The following is a 16,712-nucleotide window of genomic DNA, read 5'->3' as shown; positions in this document are numbered from 1 at the left end:
GCGAGGAAAAACAGAGGAAAAAAATGGCTGGTGACGAGTAATATGACGCTGCCTGTTAATTATGCACGCCTCTAAAACGGTGTTGAAATACTCGGGCACGCCTGCGTTCGCATTTCCAACCCCCCGTTTTTACTGGACTGCCCCTGTCACCACCCACAAACAGCCTCTCCTGTCCCTCACTCGCTCTGCTGGTTTTGCTGGGCGAGCGAGGGATCTGTGATCGCACAGTATAGTTTGCGCATGCGCACTGCGATGCTTACGCAGATTAGCAACCATCGGCAATTGCGAACGGACTGAAGATACCGTCTGGGTATGAATCAGGCCCTGAAGCCTTTCAGGCACTGCCAGGACCCCTCCTGCTGAAAGAGTTATCCACATGAAAGTAATTAGGTAACAAAACTTCCGTGGCTGTATACCCAATGGTCAAACCCTTCACTTAAGAGGTTAATATTAGGGTTGCAGCCTAGACTAAATACAAATTGTGTAAATTTGCAATATCTACAGTTATATACATAGAAAATAGTCTGCGCATCCACTAATTAATAATCCACTCGATAAATGGTAACCAGAACAGTAAATCCAGAAAATAAACACCACAGTTGTAAATATTATAAAACAGAATTGGCAAATCGTGCTCTCTTTATTAGTAATGTAAATATAAACATTTGAAAAAAAAAAAAAAAAACAGATGTGCCAAATCTTAAATAAAATTGACCCATTTAAAATCCTTCTATTAGTGAAATGTAGCACATACATAATGGATATACCATTCACAATATAACGAACAGTTAACACTATAACAAATAAAAACGGAATGTCAAAATTGTTGCAGATCTCTTTGATTAATAATTAATATAAGTAGTGTGGATCACTCAGAAAATTCATTTCAGATGTTACAGAATCAACAGCTTTAAAAATATTCCACTAGTCTCAGGCTGTATGCAATTAATCCGACCAACTCAGTGGTAAACGTATACTGTACCTGGTATTATCTGACCTCCTGTTTAGAATGTATAATGGAAGGTGGTATTCACGGACTAACAATCATGTAATGGAAATAAGTTGTTACTTACGGACCCTCCTATGATCCAAAATTAATGTGTCCACTGAAGGTAATACTCATGGATCTTAATAAAGCTAGTGGCAACAGTCCGTATATTGGTGTTCCATGGCCGAGTATATCAGATAGCTGTCGGCTTATATATCTTTACCCTGTACTCCGGCTCCTTGGGAGGAAGAGATGTCCGTATGGTATGGAGGCCCGCAATAGAGCAGGAGACGGAGGGGGATCATTGCTGGACCTCGCCAGAAGATGTATAATGCTGAATGCCGGTGACATATTTGTTAGTATCACTCATATACTAAACAAAATATGCTGCTAGTAAATAAGTTATGTTCATAAATGAGGCCCTAAATGTATTTGGGATATCTGACTACTCCCACCAGTGTCAGTGATGTCACTTCCAGAGTGTTCTGGCATAACATGCATTTGCCAGGGACTGCCGGGTCAGCACAGCAGGGAAGGGGGTGGCAGGACATAACTCTGAAAATAATCAAGCCAGGTTTGCAGGTAGTGAACTGAAGCGCAGGATGTCAGCAGGCTCAGGCACTCAGAGCTGCTGTCCCAGGCTATTATGATGTGGAACTAATTTCATGCTCCATATTTCCTGGGACATGTTTTTCCGTAACCCTCGATGACGTCACTTCCGGTTTGACGACTCGAACTTCCGGTTTGACGCTATAAACAAGCGTTCATAGAAAATAAAGAAAGGGAATCTTTGGAATAAACAAGAACATCTCTACATGCTGCTTTCAAGCTGGGAGGATATACAGAATGTTTTAGAGGGACTGCAATTAGAAACGGGCGACCACTCCGGGCGATAACCGGAACTCATAATCAAAAGGGGTATTTAAGAGAGCCCAATCATCTATACCTCCAGGCCTTGATAAAGGTACACGGAGTACCGAAACGCGTTGGCAGGAGGGAGTTAGAGCTACTGCAGCACCAGGATTGTGGAGAATCAATGGACCTGTGGATTTGAGGGACCCGGACTACCTCTCCGCAATTTTTTACACCTATGCCCATGACCTGCATAATTCTGCTAAAGCAGCCACCTTATATTATAAACACCGGGATTGGACTTATATGTATTATATATGTCATGCATCTGTGATTTCTTGGTGACAGTTATTTACATCAGAGTTACCAAGCTGAAGTTTTTATGTGTCATATGTATTGTGTTTTATACTTATATGTTCCATGTCAATAAATAGTGTACACCTTATGATTGTTTTCAATGTACCAGACATAGTTACATAAGTAATTCTACCATCTTTATCATCATCTATCATGAACTTTTTTGGTTAAAGAGGTAGCGCTTGTGTCAGTTTTTCAATTTTTTAGTTCAAAGTTTTAGTCCTTGGGGGGACTGAGATCTGACTGTTAGCTGCTCACTTTCAGGTGTAGCGCTGTATAAGAATTCCCGTTTTTCTTGTTACAGGACATAACTCTGCATTTGTGGCTGAGCAAGGGGGTGTGACCGCACAATTGCATCATCATGGCCCCTCCCCCACTACACAATGCAGAAATGACCGGCATTGCAAAGCGAATCGCGTCATTGACCCCCTCCTGCTGCGCGGTGGTGTGTGTGGATGGCGGCCTGGAGACTTGCTCACTTTTCCGAGCGGCCTGCAGTGCCCCCCGAGTTCTGGGAGCATCCGGCCATTTCAGGAAATTAGGCAAGTGTGATTTAACCCAATAAAGTATTAACACATGACAGTAAGGATGAGTGTCACATTTACTATGTTTTCAATTACATTGTTCACAACTAGTTGAGCAAGCATTGTCCCATTACAACTACTAACCACAGATCCCCAAACTCAACGACTTTTGTGCAGGGCTTATTTTTTATTTTTTTTTGGGGGGGGGGGTAGGTGAATTAAATTACCTGCGGGACTCGCCGCAGGCTTTTGTATCCTTCGTTAAGAGCCTGGAACTATTCAAATACTGCTCACAGTAAGTACCGACTGTGCACTTAATGTGGATTTTTGTTCGCTCCTCAGGAGGGTGTGAATAGATATGTGCATTAAGAGCACCCTTGGGACTTGCTGAGCACAGTAATTGCATAGCTCCGTGCACTTAAACTGGAATCTATACCTTATTAACCGCGGAGCTTTACTGCTGGATATAATTAAATAGCTCCGGCCCTCGGCTACTTAATCCGAAGCTAAAATATGCACTGACCGGCTCATGATATAGATGATATAGAAGTGAAATAATTGCTTTATCAATCATTTCACTTCTTTACACATCATAGGTAAACGCTCTTTTTAGAGTCCCTGTCTGTGCATATGTATATTAGTACATTCACGTGAAACAATTTATTGCCAAGAATAGCGGTGATAAGAAAATCTAATCATCGGTTCCAAAACCAGAAAATTTGTAAATATACCCCTTGGTGAGTAACAAGAGAACCTAACACTGTCCCTGGGCATATATGACTATTATCATCGTTTATTTATATGGCGCCACAAGTGTTCCGCAGCGCCTTACAAAGTACATAAATAGATTGATTTACAGTGACTTACAGTACAATACATTACATTACAGGACATGGATAATATACATTGCTACATTCATGACCATAACACTCAGATAAGCAACAATGCAAAGTAATCAAGTGTTGGGTGCCCTAGTAGAGAGTAAGAAGTAGATGAAGGTATAGTAAGGAGATGCACAAGAGGGTAGAGGTCCCTGCTCATAGGAGCTTACATTCTAAGGGGGAGGGACAGACAAACAGGGGTGAAACAGATGGGGTAGGCAGGGAGGAAGGAGTATGTAGCAGCAAGTTAAGATGAGAGCTGGAAGGCTTTGATGAAATAGTGGGTCTTGAGAGCCCGTTTGAAGGATTGTAGAGAGGTGGAGAGTCTGATGGGAAGCGGGAGAGAGTTCCAAAAGGTGGGGAGCAGCGCGGGCAAAATCTTGGAGGCGGGAGTGGGAGGAAGTAATCAATTGGCATGAGAGGCGGCATGCATTTGTTGAACGAAGAGGGCGAACAGGAGAGTGAAGGGAGATGAGATCAGAGATGTAAATGGGAGAGGAATGGCTGAGGGCTTTGTAAGTGAGTGTGAGAATCTTAAATTGGGTTATAAAGGGGAAGGGGAGCCAGTGGAGGGCTTGTAGGAGAGAGGAGGCAGATGCAGAGCGTTTTGAGAGGAAGATGAGCCGAGCAGCAGCATTGAGGACAGACTGGAGAGGGGAGAGAAGGGATTTGGGGAGGCCAGATAGGAGAAGGTTACAGTAGTCCAATCTGGAGATGACCAATGAGTGTATGAGGGTTTTAGTGGCACCCTGGGTGAGAAAGGGTCTAATCTTGGAAATATTTTTAAGATGAAAGCGACAGGACTGTGAGAGATTCTGGATATGTGGTTTGAAGGAGAGGGAGGAGTCCAGGATAACTCCAAGACAGCGCACTTTGGGGCTAGAGGAGATAGTTGTGCCATCAATTGATAAAGTAATGGTGGGAAGTGTGGTTATGTAGGGGGGGGGGGGGGGGGAAGATGATTAGCTCGGTCTTAGACATATTAAGTTTAAGAAATCGCTGGGACATCCAGGAATAAATGGCAGAGAGATAGTTGGAGACACGAGTGAGGAGAGAGGGAGAGAAGGCAGGGGAGGAAAGGTAGATCTGAGTATCATCAGCATAGAGATGATATTGGAGGTCAAAAGAGCTGATGAGTTCACCTAGTGAGGATGTATAGAGTGAGAAAAGGAGAGGTCCAAGAACAGAACATTGGGGAACACCCATTGCAAGAGGCTGTGGGGGAGAAGAGGAGTCATGAGTGGAGACAGACAGAGAAGGATCGGTCAGAGAGGTAGGAGGATAGCCAGGAGAGGGCAGTGTCATGCAGACCAAGGGAGTGAAGGATTTGCAGAAGGAGAGGGTGGTCCACAGTGTCAAAAGCAGCAGAAAGGTCAAGGAGAATGAGCAGAGAGTAGTGGCCCTTGGATTTAGCAGCAAGGAGGTAATTGCTGACTTTTGTGAGGGCAGTTTCAGTGGAGTGGAGAGAACGGAAGCCAGACTGAAAAGGGTCAAGGAGGGAATGAGAGGAAAGAAAGGTGGTAAGGCGCTTGAAAACACGCTCAAGGAGCTTGGAAGCAAAAGGGAGGAGAGAGATGGGACGGTAGTTGGAGAGAGTGTTAGAATCAAGGGTTGTTTTTGTTAGTATGGGGGAGACAAGGGCATGTTTGATGTACACATTGGTGTTATACACTGGATATGGATAGTAAAGTATATGTAACGCAGTATTAATAAATAACACAATAGATGGTCAATAGTAGGGAGAGAGTCTAAAAAACAAAGTTTCTGTATCAAACATTAATCTCATAAATAACATAAGTAGTCAGGTGGAAGATATACGTCCCAAAATAGGCATATGTAGTATAGCCAGTAAGCAGAGGCATTGAGGGAGGGGGGAGGGAGAATTACCTGGGTGGCCAACGGCACCCCGTGTGGTCATCCACACCCCCTCAGTACCCATGCCAGTAATACCCCTTTTCCACCTAAATTCCGGGTCTGACACGGAGTTGGAACAAAGTTCCTATCCGGATCAGACCCGGAATTTTGCCGGCGCTGACTCGGGATATTCCAGAGTCAGCGCCGCTCACACCGCAGTCGGGTCTGCATAGACCCGGCTTTTGCGGAGTGAAAGTGGACGCTTGGAGATGACGTCATCTCCAAGCGCCACTGAAGCCGGGCCAATCGGCCGGCTAGCAGCGCACTCCAGGTCTTCGTGACCCGGAGTGCGCCGTTCCCATAGCAGGGTTTCACGGGCTACGCCAGTGTTAAACCCTGCTCGTTACCTGGGTTGGATTGCCGGGTCACTCGACCCGGCGATCCAACCCTCTCCCCTTTTACACCAGGGAGCTGCCCGGGTTTACCCTTCAAAAACCCGGGTTTTAGCTCCGGTGTAAAAGGGGTATAAGTTGGTCTAGTGTGTGGCCAGCTTTAGCCAAGAACAATATAGTACAGGTGATAATTTGTGGATAGATACTAATACTCACCATTAGACAGAAAAAAAAAAAAAAAAAAAATCATCTGACAGTGTATGGAAAGTCAGAAAATTGGCCTGTCTGATGCAGAGTTTTATCTAATGCTGGGCATACACTAAACAATTATCTGTCAGATAACTGTCCAATCTGGCTGGTTGGAATGAAAACCTGGTAATGAATGGGAGCAAATGACAGTCGATCATATGGTTATAAACACTGAAAAAATGGACAAAAAACAATTGTTCCAATTGGTTAAATTTGTGTGTTTCTTTTAACCAATTTGTCTGAGCAACCATTTTTGTCTGTTTTCCAGTATTTGTGAGCAAATGGCTGACTGTCAATTTCTCCCATATATTACCAGGTTTTCATTCCAACCAGCCAGGTTGGACAGATCTGACAGAAAATTGTATAGGGTATGCCCAGCATAACAATGTATGGCCACCTTACTACCACGCCTGTCTCTTCCTGCTGGCAGCTGCTCTCTGGTCCTGAGGAGTGCTCAGATCCACAAGCACCAAAGAACACCCCTAATTTCGCCTCTGCGCTAAGAGATACACACCTTGTAAAATGTGAGCATTTACATTTACAAATTTAAATACAAAACAAGAGCTCCATCAGAACCATGTCATGCAAAGCATGCAGGTGTACCTCATGACCAGTATACAATGCAGACCCATCATCTTGTGATCACTGTAAACATAATGTAAAGTTCTAGAATCTGGTTTCCAATATTGTAAAACACTACTCTTCCTAAAATGTGCACTGTCTGAGTTTCACTTGTTTATTTATCTGTAAGTAAATAATACTTATGTTTCAACATTTTTAGAACCCAAGTTTATTTTTTTTCTTTTGTTGATATCATAACTGCATATAATAGGGGAAACAAAATCATGAAAGAAAACAAACAAAAGCTGTAATTAAATAAGCTATCACACTGCTTTGTAAATAAGCTTTGTGTCGTAAATGTATACAGTAATTATATATGCACCTTTTTCTTGTGTCACTATTCATTGATGATTACATTCCATAACCTACAGTACTAACCTTCCTCTATCATGTAACAAGCTTGCTTAGCTGCCACTATGTTAAATAACATTTTACCTGTAAGAGAGAAAGACAGTCTGTAAAAGATTTGCACAAGTCGATCTCAGCCCTCAAGTTTTTCCAACAGGTCATGTTTTGTGGATGTCTTTAATAATACACAGGTGAAGTAATTGATTTTGCTGGGTCAGTAATTATTCCACAGTCAGAAATCCTCAAAACATGACTTGATGGGAAACCTAGAGGACCCTATACACTGCGGTGTCGGAGATCACGATCAAAATAGGATTTGATTTGCAAATGGGTAACTTTTAACATGTAGAATTTCACCAATCCTAAAACAGATCAGCGAACATCGATGGTTAGCGTTTCCAATCCGAGGATCAGGCAATCTGTTAGATGTATGGTACCCTTAAGACGTTTTAAATCAACTTGACGTAAAATTTCTGCTTCTCCCACTTACTGTATTTTCCAAATGCAGCGAATTGGAATTAAAGACATTTTAATACTAGTTAAGTAATTGAGTCCAGGTGGCTACAGCTGGAAATGAAAAAAAGAATTCAATAGACTCTAAAAAGGAGTCTGCTTCAGGAATGAAACCAGGCTATGCTAAATCAATATTAGATTTGTTGACTAAAAATATTATATATGTAGAGAAATAGCCAAGTCTGTCTCATACCTCTTCCTGCTGAAACACTGACACTCCATTCCACCCTAAACATATGTGATTTCACCCATAGGGGGAGTCACCGACCATACATGTGAGAATCAGTGTTCAGCGGAGGGGGCGTTGTTATTTATAGCACGGGGGCTTCAGACAATCTAGCTCAGCTGTATAGAAAAACGATGCTCCCATCCCGCCCCCCTAAATGATCATAGTTCAGTTTCACAGTATTGTATCATACAGACAATAAATCTATCTACGCTCAATAATACGCATAGCATCATACAGACAAATAAATCTACACTCAGTAATACGCACAGCATTGCATCATACAGACAAATAAATCTACACTCAGTAATACGCACAGCATTGCAGCCAGGTTGCAAAAACAGAAGTTGTGAGGAAGTGAATGAAAACCTGGGAGGGCCTATGGTCATCTAATCCTTTGCACAGTAAGGTGTGCGGTATATTTCATACAGGTGCATGTATGTATAACCCAGCATTGTGCATTAGACACTATACTGCTGTAGATCACATTACCCTGCTAATGTAGGAGGTCATTTTCAAATGTTACTTTTTCCTAGCTGACAGTTAGGAAAAGATCGGGATGATCACTAGAACAGAGGAAGGGAAGCTTGGATTGTGTAGCACTGGGAGGAAGTGCTAGTAATTGTATTCCTCATGGCTCTTATTAATAATGTCATATGAGGCCAACAATAGGCAGCGGCTGCAGACATTAGCTTCCTGTAGAGGCGGAGGGAGTCTTTTCCTTCTCATGCTGCTCAGCAATCAGCCTCAGGTTGCAGGATCCTCAGCAGGACTGAGCCCCATGAGCTCAGCGCTGCTCCTGCTGCCCCCATCACCACCCCGACTTGCTGCTGTGCAGATCCCACTTTCTGAGCCTCCTGTACAGCACATCATTCTCTCCCCTCTCATTAAACCTGCTCACAACTTGCTGATAAAAACAACATCTGGTAAACAAGCAATTAAATAGGGGGCAGGAGAGAGGTGGGGATCTGCACAGAACCAGGCTGCTGCCGCTGTCATTTGATGTTTTGCTATTACAAAAAGCCAGGAGCTGCAGCCCTTTCCAGCAAAGCCCAGCGATCACAGAGGCTGATGACAAGCACAGGCTGCACCAGGGACTGCCTTGTTAGTAAGTACCTGAATGATTTTGTCTTTAGAACAATCCATACACTTATTGCTAAACTGCTATGATTCAAATAATTGTGGTCATTTCCTTCGATATTGCATCATCGGTGTCATTCCACAGTGGGAGGGGGGTGGGAGACTGACATCTGCTGCAGAAACTCCGAAGAACATGGAAATGTCATTGTATACAGAGAGCTACAGTATGGAGGTCGGGGTATTTTTTATTTGACTTTCTTTTTTGCATTTACATAATAGGAAGCCTGAAGGTCTGATTTCAGTCTAGTGCTATTGCTGCGAGTGGTGACATTGATAAAGTCAAGTGAAGTAATGTCCCTCTTGTGGTTTGCACTTGGTATGTGCCCTCATGATGGATAGTTTGTTTTCCAGTCATGCTCTCTTTACTGTCTCACAAAAGGAAATACTTCACATTGGTGGTAGGATGGTATGGTGGGCAATTGTGGCTGGTATTATGGCATTACCATCTAGACCAGGGGTCTTCACCTTGGCCCTCCAGCTGCTGTGGAACTACACATCCCAGCATGCACTGCCACCTTTTTTTATATAACAGCATGCTAAAACTATGGAAGTGCATGCTGGGATGTGTAGTTCCACAGCAGCTGGAGGGCCAAGGTTGAAGACCCCTGGTCTAGACTTTGCCTTGTTGGTTAATATGTAGAATGACATTTGAATGAAATAACATGTGACCTTTTAGTACCTGACTATCTTGCTGTGACAAATTGTACTTGGAATCCTCAGTAATATCTTGACAGGTAACCCGACACACTTCAGGGGTTGCAAGGATGCAGACTCTCCAACATAACCCCTTCCACCAGGTACAAAATGCTCTGCTCCTGGACATCACTCTTAATGTTTGATTGCAGCCACCTGTGTTGAAATACCTGTCTCATCAATTAAGTAGTTCAACACAGGTGTCTGCAATCATACTTTAAGAGGGACGTCCAGGAGCAGAGCAATTTGTACCTGATGGAAGGGGTTATGTTAGGGGGGGGGGGGGGGTTTGAGGATGGAGAAGTGGATAGATCTCCTTCAGTTTTTGTACCCTCACGTCATCAGCTACTGTCCAACATCATTCCCTACAATCTACGTGGACATAGAAGGGGAATATATTCTTGTGGCGAGCGCACAAGTTTATTTTTTTGGGTGGACTGTATGGGCAGGGAACCGCACTTCCGTCCTCACTCCACGTCTCTTCCAGGTACATAAACTGAAGGGGAAATACACCTTTCTCTGAGGATGGCCATCTAACCTTCAAAGGGCTACACATTTACCCTGGGTTAGCCAGGATTCCAACTGTTGTCGGGATTCCGGCGCCAGTATTCTGATCGCCGGCATCCTGAAATTCAGGATGGTATGTACATCGCCATTGTCCTTAGCGGGTAATATTTACTAAACAGAATTTATACAAGGGCAATATATGGCGTGTACTGCTTTTACATATACTGCCTCTTCAAATCACAAAGTAAAACTGATGAAAAAAAATCACTGTTTAGTAAATAACAAATCCTCTACTCACAGTAATAAGTTAGAGCAATATATTTAATTTAAAGAAAGAGATGCAAATCTTTAATAACATATAAGTATGCATTTTAAACAAGTGTTACAAGCTATGAGAAATAACAGACCCTCCAACATGACCCGTTCCATTAGGTACAACATGCTCTGCTCCTGGACTTCCTTCTTTATTGATGATTGCAGCCACCTGTGTTGAAACACCATTCTCATCAATTAACTAGCTCAACACAGGCAATTGATGCAGTTATTGTGAGAGTTGGGCTACAATACTGTCATTGTGATCAAGATGTCTTGCTCTGTAAATGGAAACTGCATGCCTATAGCTGCTGTCGTGTGATAAACGCCACTTCCAGAGATGCTGCTACACGTGACGGCATGGGCTCCTAACATGTGGTGTATATGGTGGGGGGGACAGGTACATCAGTAATATGAGATTCACAAAACATGCTTTGAAAATACATTATGTGCAGATTTAAATACACGAAAGCTGCTGTCTGCAGCTCTCATTGCGCACATATGGGTTAAATACTGTAGCTTAAGCTGGCCACACACTAGACCAATTTACATCCAGCCAGCCAGCCAACCAGTTGTTTGGTTGTAATGAAAATCTGGTAAGGAGTGGGAGTAACTGATGATCAGCAATTTGCTCCTAAATGCCAGAAAACAGATGAAAATGGTCGTCAGACAAGTTTGTTAAATGTTTGATCTAAACAATTTGTTCAAACAGTTTATGTCCATTTTCCGGTGTTTGGTAGCAAATTGCTGATTGTCATTTGCTTTCATACCTTGCCAGATTTTCATTTCAACCAATCAACTACTTGGCTGGTTGGACAGATAATCTGTAGATGTGTGGCCAGCTTAAGTGGTTCCCAGACTCTTTTGAATCACGGCGCCCTACAGTATCAGCATTTTTTTCATGCACCCCTATACCAAAAGTTTCTTATTGAGAAATTTTGCAAAGATTATTAAATGAAGTAAATTGTGCTTATAGGTTCAGTTATGTGGTGGTGGACATGGGTTGTGATTTTGTTTGTGCACATATTCTGTGATTGGCAGGCACATAAATAATTTCATTTGGTCCTGGACCACCAACCCATGGCATTGCTGCAAGTTCCCCATGGCACCCAGTTTGGGAACCACTGCTGTAGCTGATTTCTGTTTGTACCTCCAAGATAGGCTGTGAGCAGAAAATGAGTTAATGACAGACCCCACAAAGCCACAGGAGGCCATTCCAATGGTTGATCAGGGCTGAATTCAATCAGCCTTAAGTGCATGAAATGTGTTCCTGTTCTTCTAGCAGTTTGGGCCATTATAAGTATTAGGTGCCTAGTTATCAAGGCTTTTTCTCATAAAATTATGCAGAAACATCTGCTTTTTTGTGTCAGCGCTACGTACTAATAGCCTAATGCAGGAGTTTTCACAGAAATCTACCTATCAGCGCAGAACACAGTCCTCTTTATTATCAATGGGGTTTAAGATCTGACCTCTATGTACCAAACTAGAGTATGGCCCTGCTGCTTTTTCGTACTCCCTCAGCTTCTGTCCGGCTCCCAAATCTAACATTGTGTGCATGCGCGTTGTCATATTCTCTGGAGGAGTCTTTAAAAAATGTCAAATACTTTTATTTGCACTGCAGTCCCTGCGAGTTACATTTGGTACATAGTGGGGATAATCATATAGAAAATGACGATATCGTTTAACGATAATCGTTCAAAAAATTGTTGTGTGTGTATGCAGCTTTAGTGTTACAATAGCTTATGCAGCAAAGTGCATAAACCATGTTCTCATCCTGCATTGTTTGGTGCTGTTAATAACTATTTTCTTGTGTGATCTGCGGAACCCTCCTAACTACATATAAATAAAGGATGATGATGATAATAATAATGTTGACCTTGTGTAATCATTTCAAATATTGATCAGGTTTGTTTCATGGTAAATGTGAGACACAATGTTGACGTATACTATGTGGTTTCGAATAGCCAACTCTTTTCTTAAGACCTCATTTTAGACAAACCCTTAGGGGTAAATTTACTAAAGTGAGAGGTTTTAGAAGTGATGTTGCCCATAGCAACCAATCAGATTCTAGCTATTATCTTCTAGAAGGTGCTAGTTAAATGTTAAGTAGAATCTGGTTGCTATGGGCAACATCTCTTCTAAAACTCACTTCTAAAAACTCTCACTTTAGTAAATTTATCCCATTCACACAGAAAACAAAATTACCGGGATCAGCACTGGTCATTTTTCTGTATGAAAGGGTGAACCCAGGTCATAATTCCCGGGACTTCGACCCTGCTTTTTACCAGGGTCGAAGGTCCAGCAATTTAGACCCGGGTTGACCCTTTCACACAGAAAAATTACCCGTGTTGATCAGCAAATTACCGGGTAAAAGTGCTTATCCCGGTAATTTTGTTTTTTGTGTGAAAGGAGGGTCAGGCTAGAGCTGGCAGAAAGACCCGACACGTAAAAGCCGCGCATTTAATCCTGTGTGAAAGGGGTATAATAAAATATCTTCTTACTATAGTTTTAGCCATAGTAATTGCTGATTATCCCTAATTTTCACGTTTTGTACCATGAATTTCCCAGTTTTCCTCTATTAACCAACTGCACCGTGCAGTTCCTTACTTAGATACAGTCCTCGATATTTTTATTCTCTGGACTTGCCTAAATGCCTAAAACATTATAACAAAGTTTGGTGGAAATATCATGATGGGGATTATTGTGTCTCTGCACTTCAGCTCACTTACATGTATTTGCATTCTAATGCTGGGCATACACGGCCAGATAAAATGCCTGTCAGACCGACAAACATTTTATCTGGCCAGCTGCCAGCCGCAGATGTCGCCGGCATACACTGAGATTTCTCTCACGGTGTATTCGGCAGACATCTGCGCTCCGCCCCCGGGGGAGGAGACATTTCCCTGTTCCTTCCGTAGGAAGGAACACAGGAAATGTCTGTCTGTCGGCTGCACTGGGCATACACTGCCCGATGCGGCCGACAGTTTAACGGGAAATATCGCATCGGACGGGCATGCTGGACAATCCGGCATGCTCGACCGAGCAATATTTAACCCTCGGTCGCCCCCCCACACGCTACAATTATCGGGGCGATCCGCCGATATCAGGCGGATCGCCCTGATAATTGTAGCGTGTATGGCCAGCATTAGCAATAATAGGACCAAGGGATTATTTGAAGTTTTGCCAAGTATGGCTTAGGCTGGTCATACGTAGAAATCCAGATGTTAAGCCCAAATGACGGGATCTGTGGCGGATTTGGTTTGTGTAGTTGTCTGGTTTGGTCCTGTCATATGGATAGAGATGAGCCTTATGTTTTCTGTCACTAGTGACTATAGAAATGTACAGATGACGGTCAGGCTTCCTGCTGTGGTAAATCAGATAACATCATAAGGATAGCATTCTTTGTTAATGCAACAAGTGACCATAACAAAATAAAAAAGTACCATATTGTCTAAAAGAATAAGCCCATGTGTTATTCAGCATGCACTATGCATTATGTTAGTGGACAGTGCTCATTTCCTATGGTGCTAATGGTTTCCACTGGCTTTAACTCTTACTGGAACTAAAACCGAAAATCAATCCATAACAAATTCCATTTATGTGAAGTGATAAATGGGTATTTATACTGATTGCTATCAGTTCTGCAATGCCTGCTTTGGCTTACTGAGTGTTCCAGATTAATGCATTTGAAATTGGGTTAATATACAGGGTGGTCCCTAAGTGCGGAAACACCCTTATAAAAAGTAAATGAGTTAGTAAATATTAATCCAGTGTCTATACATATGATACCTTTAGGGTATGTCACCAGCATGGTGGCCATCTTGAAGTTGGCCATCTTGGATGCAACTCTAATTTTTTAATTGGGAAGGTAGTTATGTGAGATATCAAACAGATGCAGAATTTCATAAGCAAAACAATGTTGTTCTTTGTGTTAACGTATCTTTATTCTCGCGTTTTAACGTAAAGTTTATAGGTTATGCTGGAAGTGCTGTCCACTATGTTGCAGTGTTAAGACTATTCTCTTTTCCCATTCCTGATGAACCTTGACCAACATGTCGGGCTGTATCTGAGCACAAGCATCAACAATTTGTTGCTGCAGATAATAACAATCTTGTATCTTCACAGCATAAACACGTTCCTTCAGGTTCCCCACTGAAAAATATCCAACAGAGTTAAATCTGGGGATCTTGGAAGCCTCTTTTGGGGAAACTGCACACCAAGATATTCCCTGCCAATAAGTCCATAATGAGGTAGGGCACCATCTTGCTGGAAGAAATTAGGATGTGACCCATCCTCTGATAACAATGAGGGAGAAATCTCTTCATCTAACAACCTCTTGTAACGTGCTGCTGTTAATGTTCCATAAATGAAGAATGGTCCCACAATAAGGGTACCCTACTAACTACACCACATCAAACTGCTTTGCAGAGGCTACAACCCTACAGGCATCCATCCAGTGAGGGTTTGGCGTTGGGCTTCCCCTGAGAGGGATACGATCAGATCCCTCCCATCACCTCCCGTGGCTGGCGTCCTGCGCATGCAAACTCCTGGGTGTTAACATGTGTCTGGAGGCATCGCAAAGGACAGCTCTTATCAGGAGAGCTGTCCATTTGCATTATTCTAGGTACATACCGCGGTATGCACCAGAAGAGAGGCGGGATGTACCGCATTGCGGATGCGATGCTTAGTACATCCTGCCCATGGTGAGCACGTTTCTTACAGTCCAGCCCTATCCTAAAGCAAGAATTCATGTAGATACCGCAGTACTGAAATAGGAATTGCATGAACTTAGGGCCTGATTCAGAGCCGGACGCTATTTGCCCTCGCTCGTTCAGAAAAAAGGGGTGGCTATTCAAATGAACCGTTCGCTCTTTGCGTTCTGTTCACGCCTCTAGGTCTGAACGATCGTACAAAACATGCGGTCGTTTTTTTGGAAAACTATGCCCCCTGGCCGCTCGCATCCTACGTCATGTCCGCTATTTATTAGATTAATCGAGTACATCGACCAGCGTATGAACTGCTTGCTATTCTTGTGGTTGGTTTTTCCTACCGCAATCTTGCGAGCAGTTCTGACTATAAAATAACCCAGTGACGTGGTCAATGACGCTGCTGTAGTAATTATGCACTCCCTTAAAACGCCCGTTTTGACCTTTAAGCACGCCTGCGTTCTGATCTCCACTCCCCGTTTTCAAGCACCTTCCCCTGTTACCACCCACATACGCCTCCTCCTGTGACTAAAAATAGCAGGCATTCGCTATTTAGCGAACAAACGATTTCCGGCCGCACTGACTGGTTCGCGCATGCGTATTACGATCCGTACGCATGCGCAGTTGTGCAAACATCGCTCGGAACGAACAAGTGGCCGCTTCCGAGCGGCTCTGAATCAGGCCCTTAGTTTTGTTGGTAGAGAAGTAAATCACGTAGTTGAAGACATACAAGGGTATCCAATTAGCCCCGATATGTTTCGGGGGTGGAAAACTGTGATTTTTCCCCGATAATGCCTACTCTTCGGCAATTTTTTTAATCCTATTTGCTAAAAACACATAGGTCCGTTGACTTATCACAGATCCTATGTATTTTCGCCATCGCAGTGGTGAAAACACTGCACTTTTAGGGGATTAATTTTCGTGACTTATCATGGATTTTATTTTCGGGACCTGATAAGTGTCATCGGGTCGGCTTTTGGGGCTAATTGGATAGCCCTGGGGCATCCGTTAGCGCCCAAATAATTTTCGGAGGTAATTGAATACCGCTTAGTGTTCCACTAAGGCTGCACCACAGAGTGTACAGGTGCTCGAAGCATAGGATATCATTTTGACTATTTATTACTGTAATAACATGTCATGTGGTTTTTTGTTTTTTTTTAGTCCGTTTTGGAAGAATATGACTTTTCCAGAGAGCAGGAGCCTCTGGGTACTTTAAAATACACCACTTGCAGTAGTTGCCCTAAAGAAAAAAAAAATATTTTATTCCAAATGGCTCAAGTACGTTTAATAAAGCAGGAATTGTAGTATCCATATTTTTTTACAGAGGAATTTGACTGTATTGGTCTTACTACTTGTGGATAGCCTGTTAAAATATACCTATGTTCCAATTTATGACATTTTATATAACACAGGAACTCTAATTAATTACTTTTGCTAAACACAGGTCTAGTGTTCCTTTAAAACAGTTGGGCCAGTTGGGCGATGTGCATTGCTGAAATGCGCAGTGTACAGTCATATAAGGAGCAGGACCTATCACTGCGACATAAGT

General features: G+C 42.8%; 2 protein-coding genes across 7 annotated transcripts in view; one reads left to right on the top strand and one right to left on the bottom strand.

The window, feature by feature from the left end:
- ANKRD22 (ankyrin repeat domain 22) overlaps positions 1–9,779 on the bottom strand; it is a 56,019-nt gene extending 46,240 nt beyond the window's left edge. The window contains exon 1 of one of the 3 annotated variants that reach the window (XM_088444342.1): positions 9,625–9,779. The gene's annotated coding sequence lies outside the window, so the exon portion shown is untranslated. Of the gene's footprint in view, positions 1–7,096; positions 7,131–7,772; positions 7,850–9,624 lie in introns of those variants that run through there. The other 2 variants (XM_088444343.1, XM_088444344.1) reach the window with 2 other exon arrangements.
- The window catches only part of STAMBPL1 (STAM binding protein like 1), a 77,242-nt gene continuing 69,354 nt past the window's right edge, over positions 8,825–16,712 (top strand). The window contains exon 1 of one of the 4 annotated variants that reach the window (XM_088444337.1): positions 8,825–8,913. The gene's annotated coding sequence lies outside the window, so the exon portion shown is untranslated. Of the gene's footprint in view, positions 8,916–9,060; positions 9,118–10,074; positions 10,126–16,712 lie in introns of those variants that run through there. The other 3 variants (XM_088444338.1, XM_088444340.1, XM_088444341.1) reach the window with 3 other exon arrangements.

Source organism: Taudactylus pleione, unplaced genomic scaffold (assembly GCF_031769625.1).
Source record: "Taudactylus pleione unplaced genomic scaffold, aTauple2 ptg000354l, whole genome shotgun sequence".
Classification (NCBI taxonomy): Eukaryota; Metazoa; Chordata; class Amphibia; order Anura; family Myobatrachidae; genus Taudactylus; species Taudactylus pleione.
This window is presented reverse-complemented; position numbering and strand designations above follow the sequence as displayed.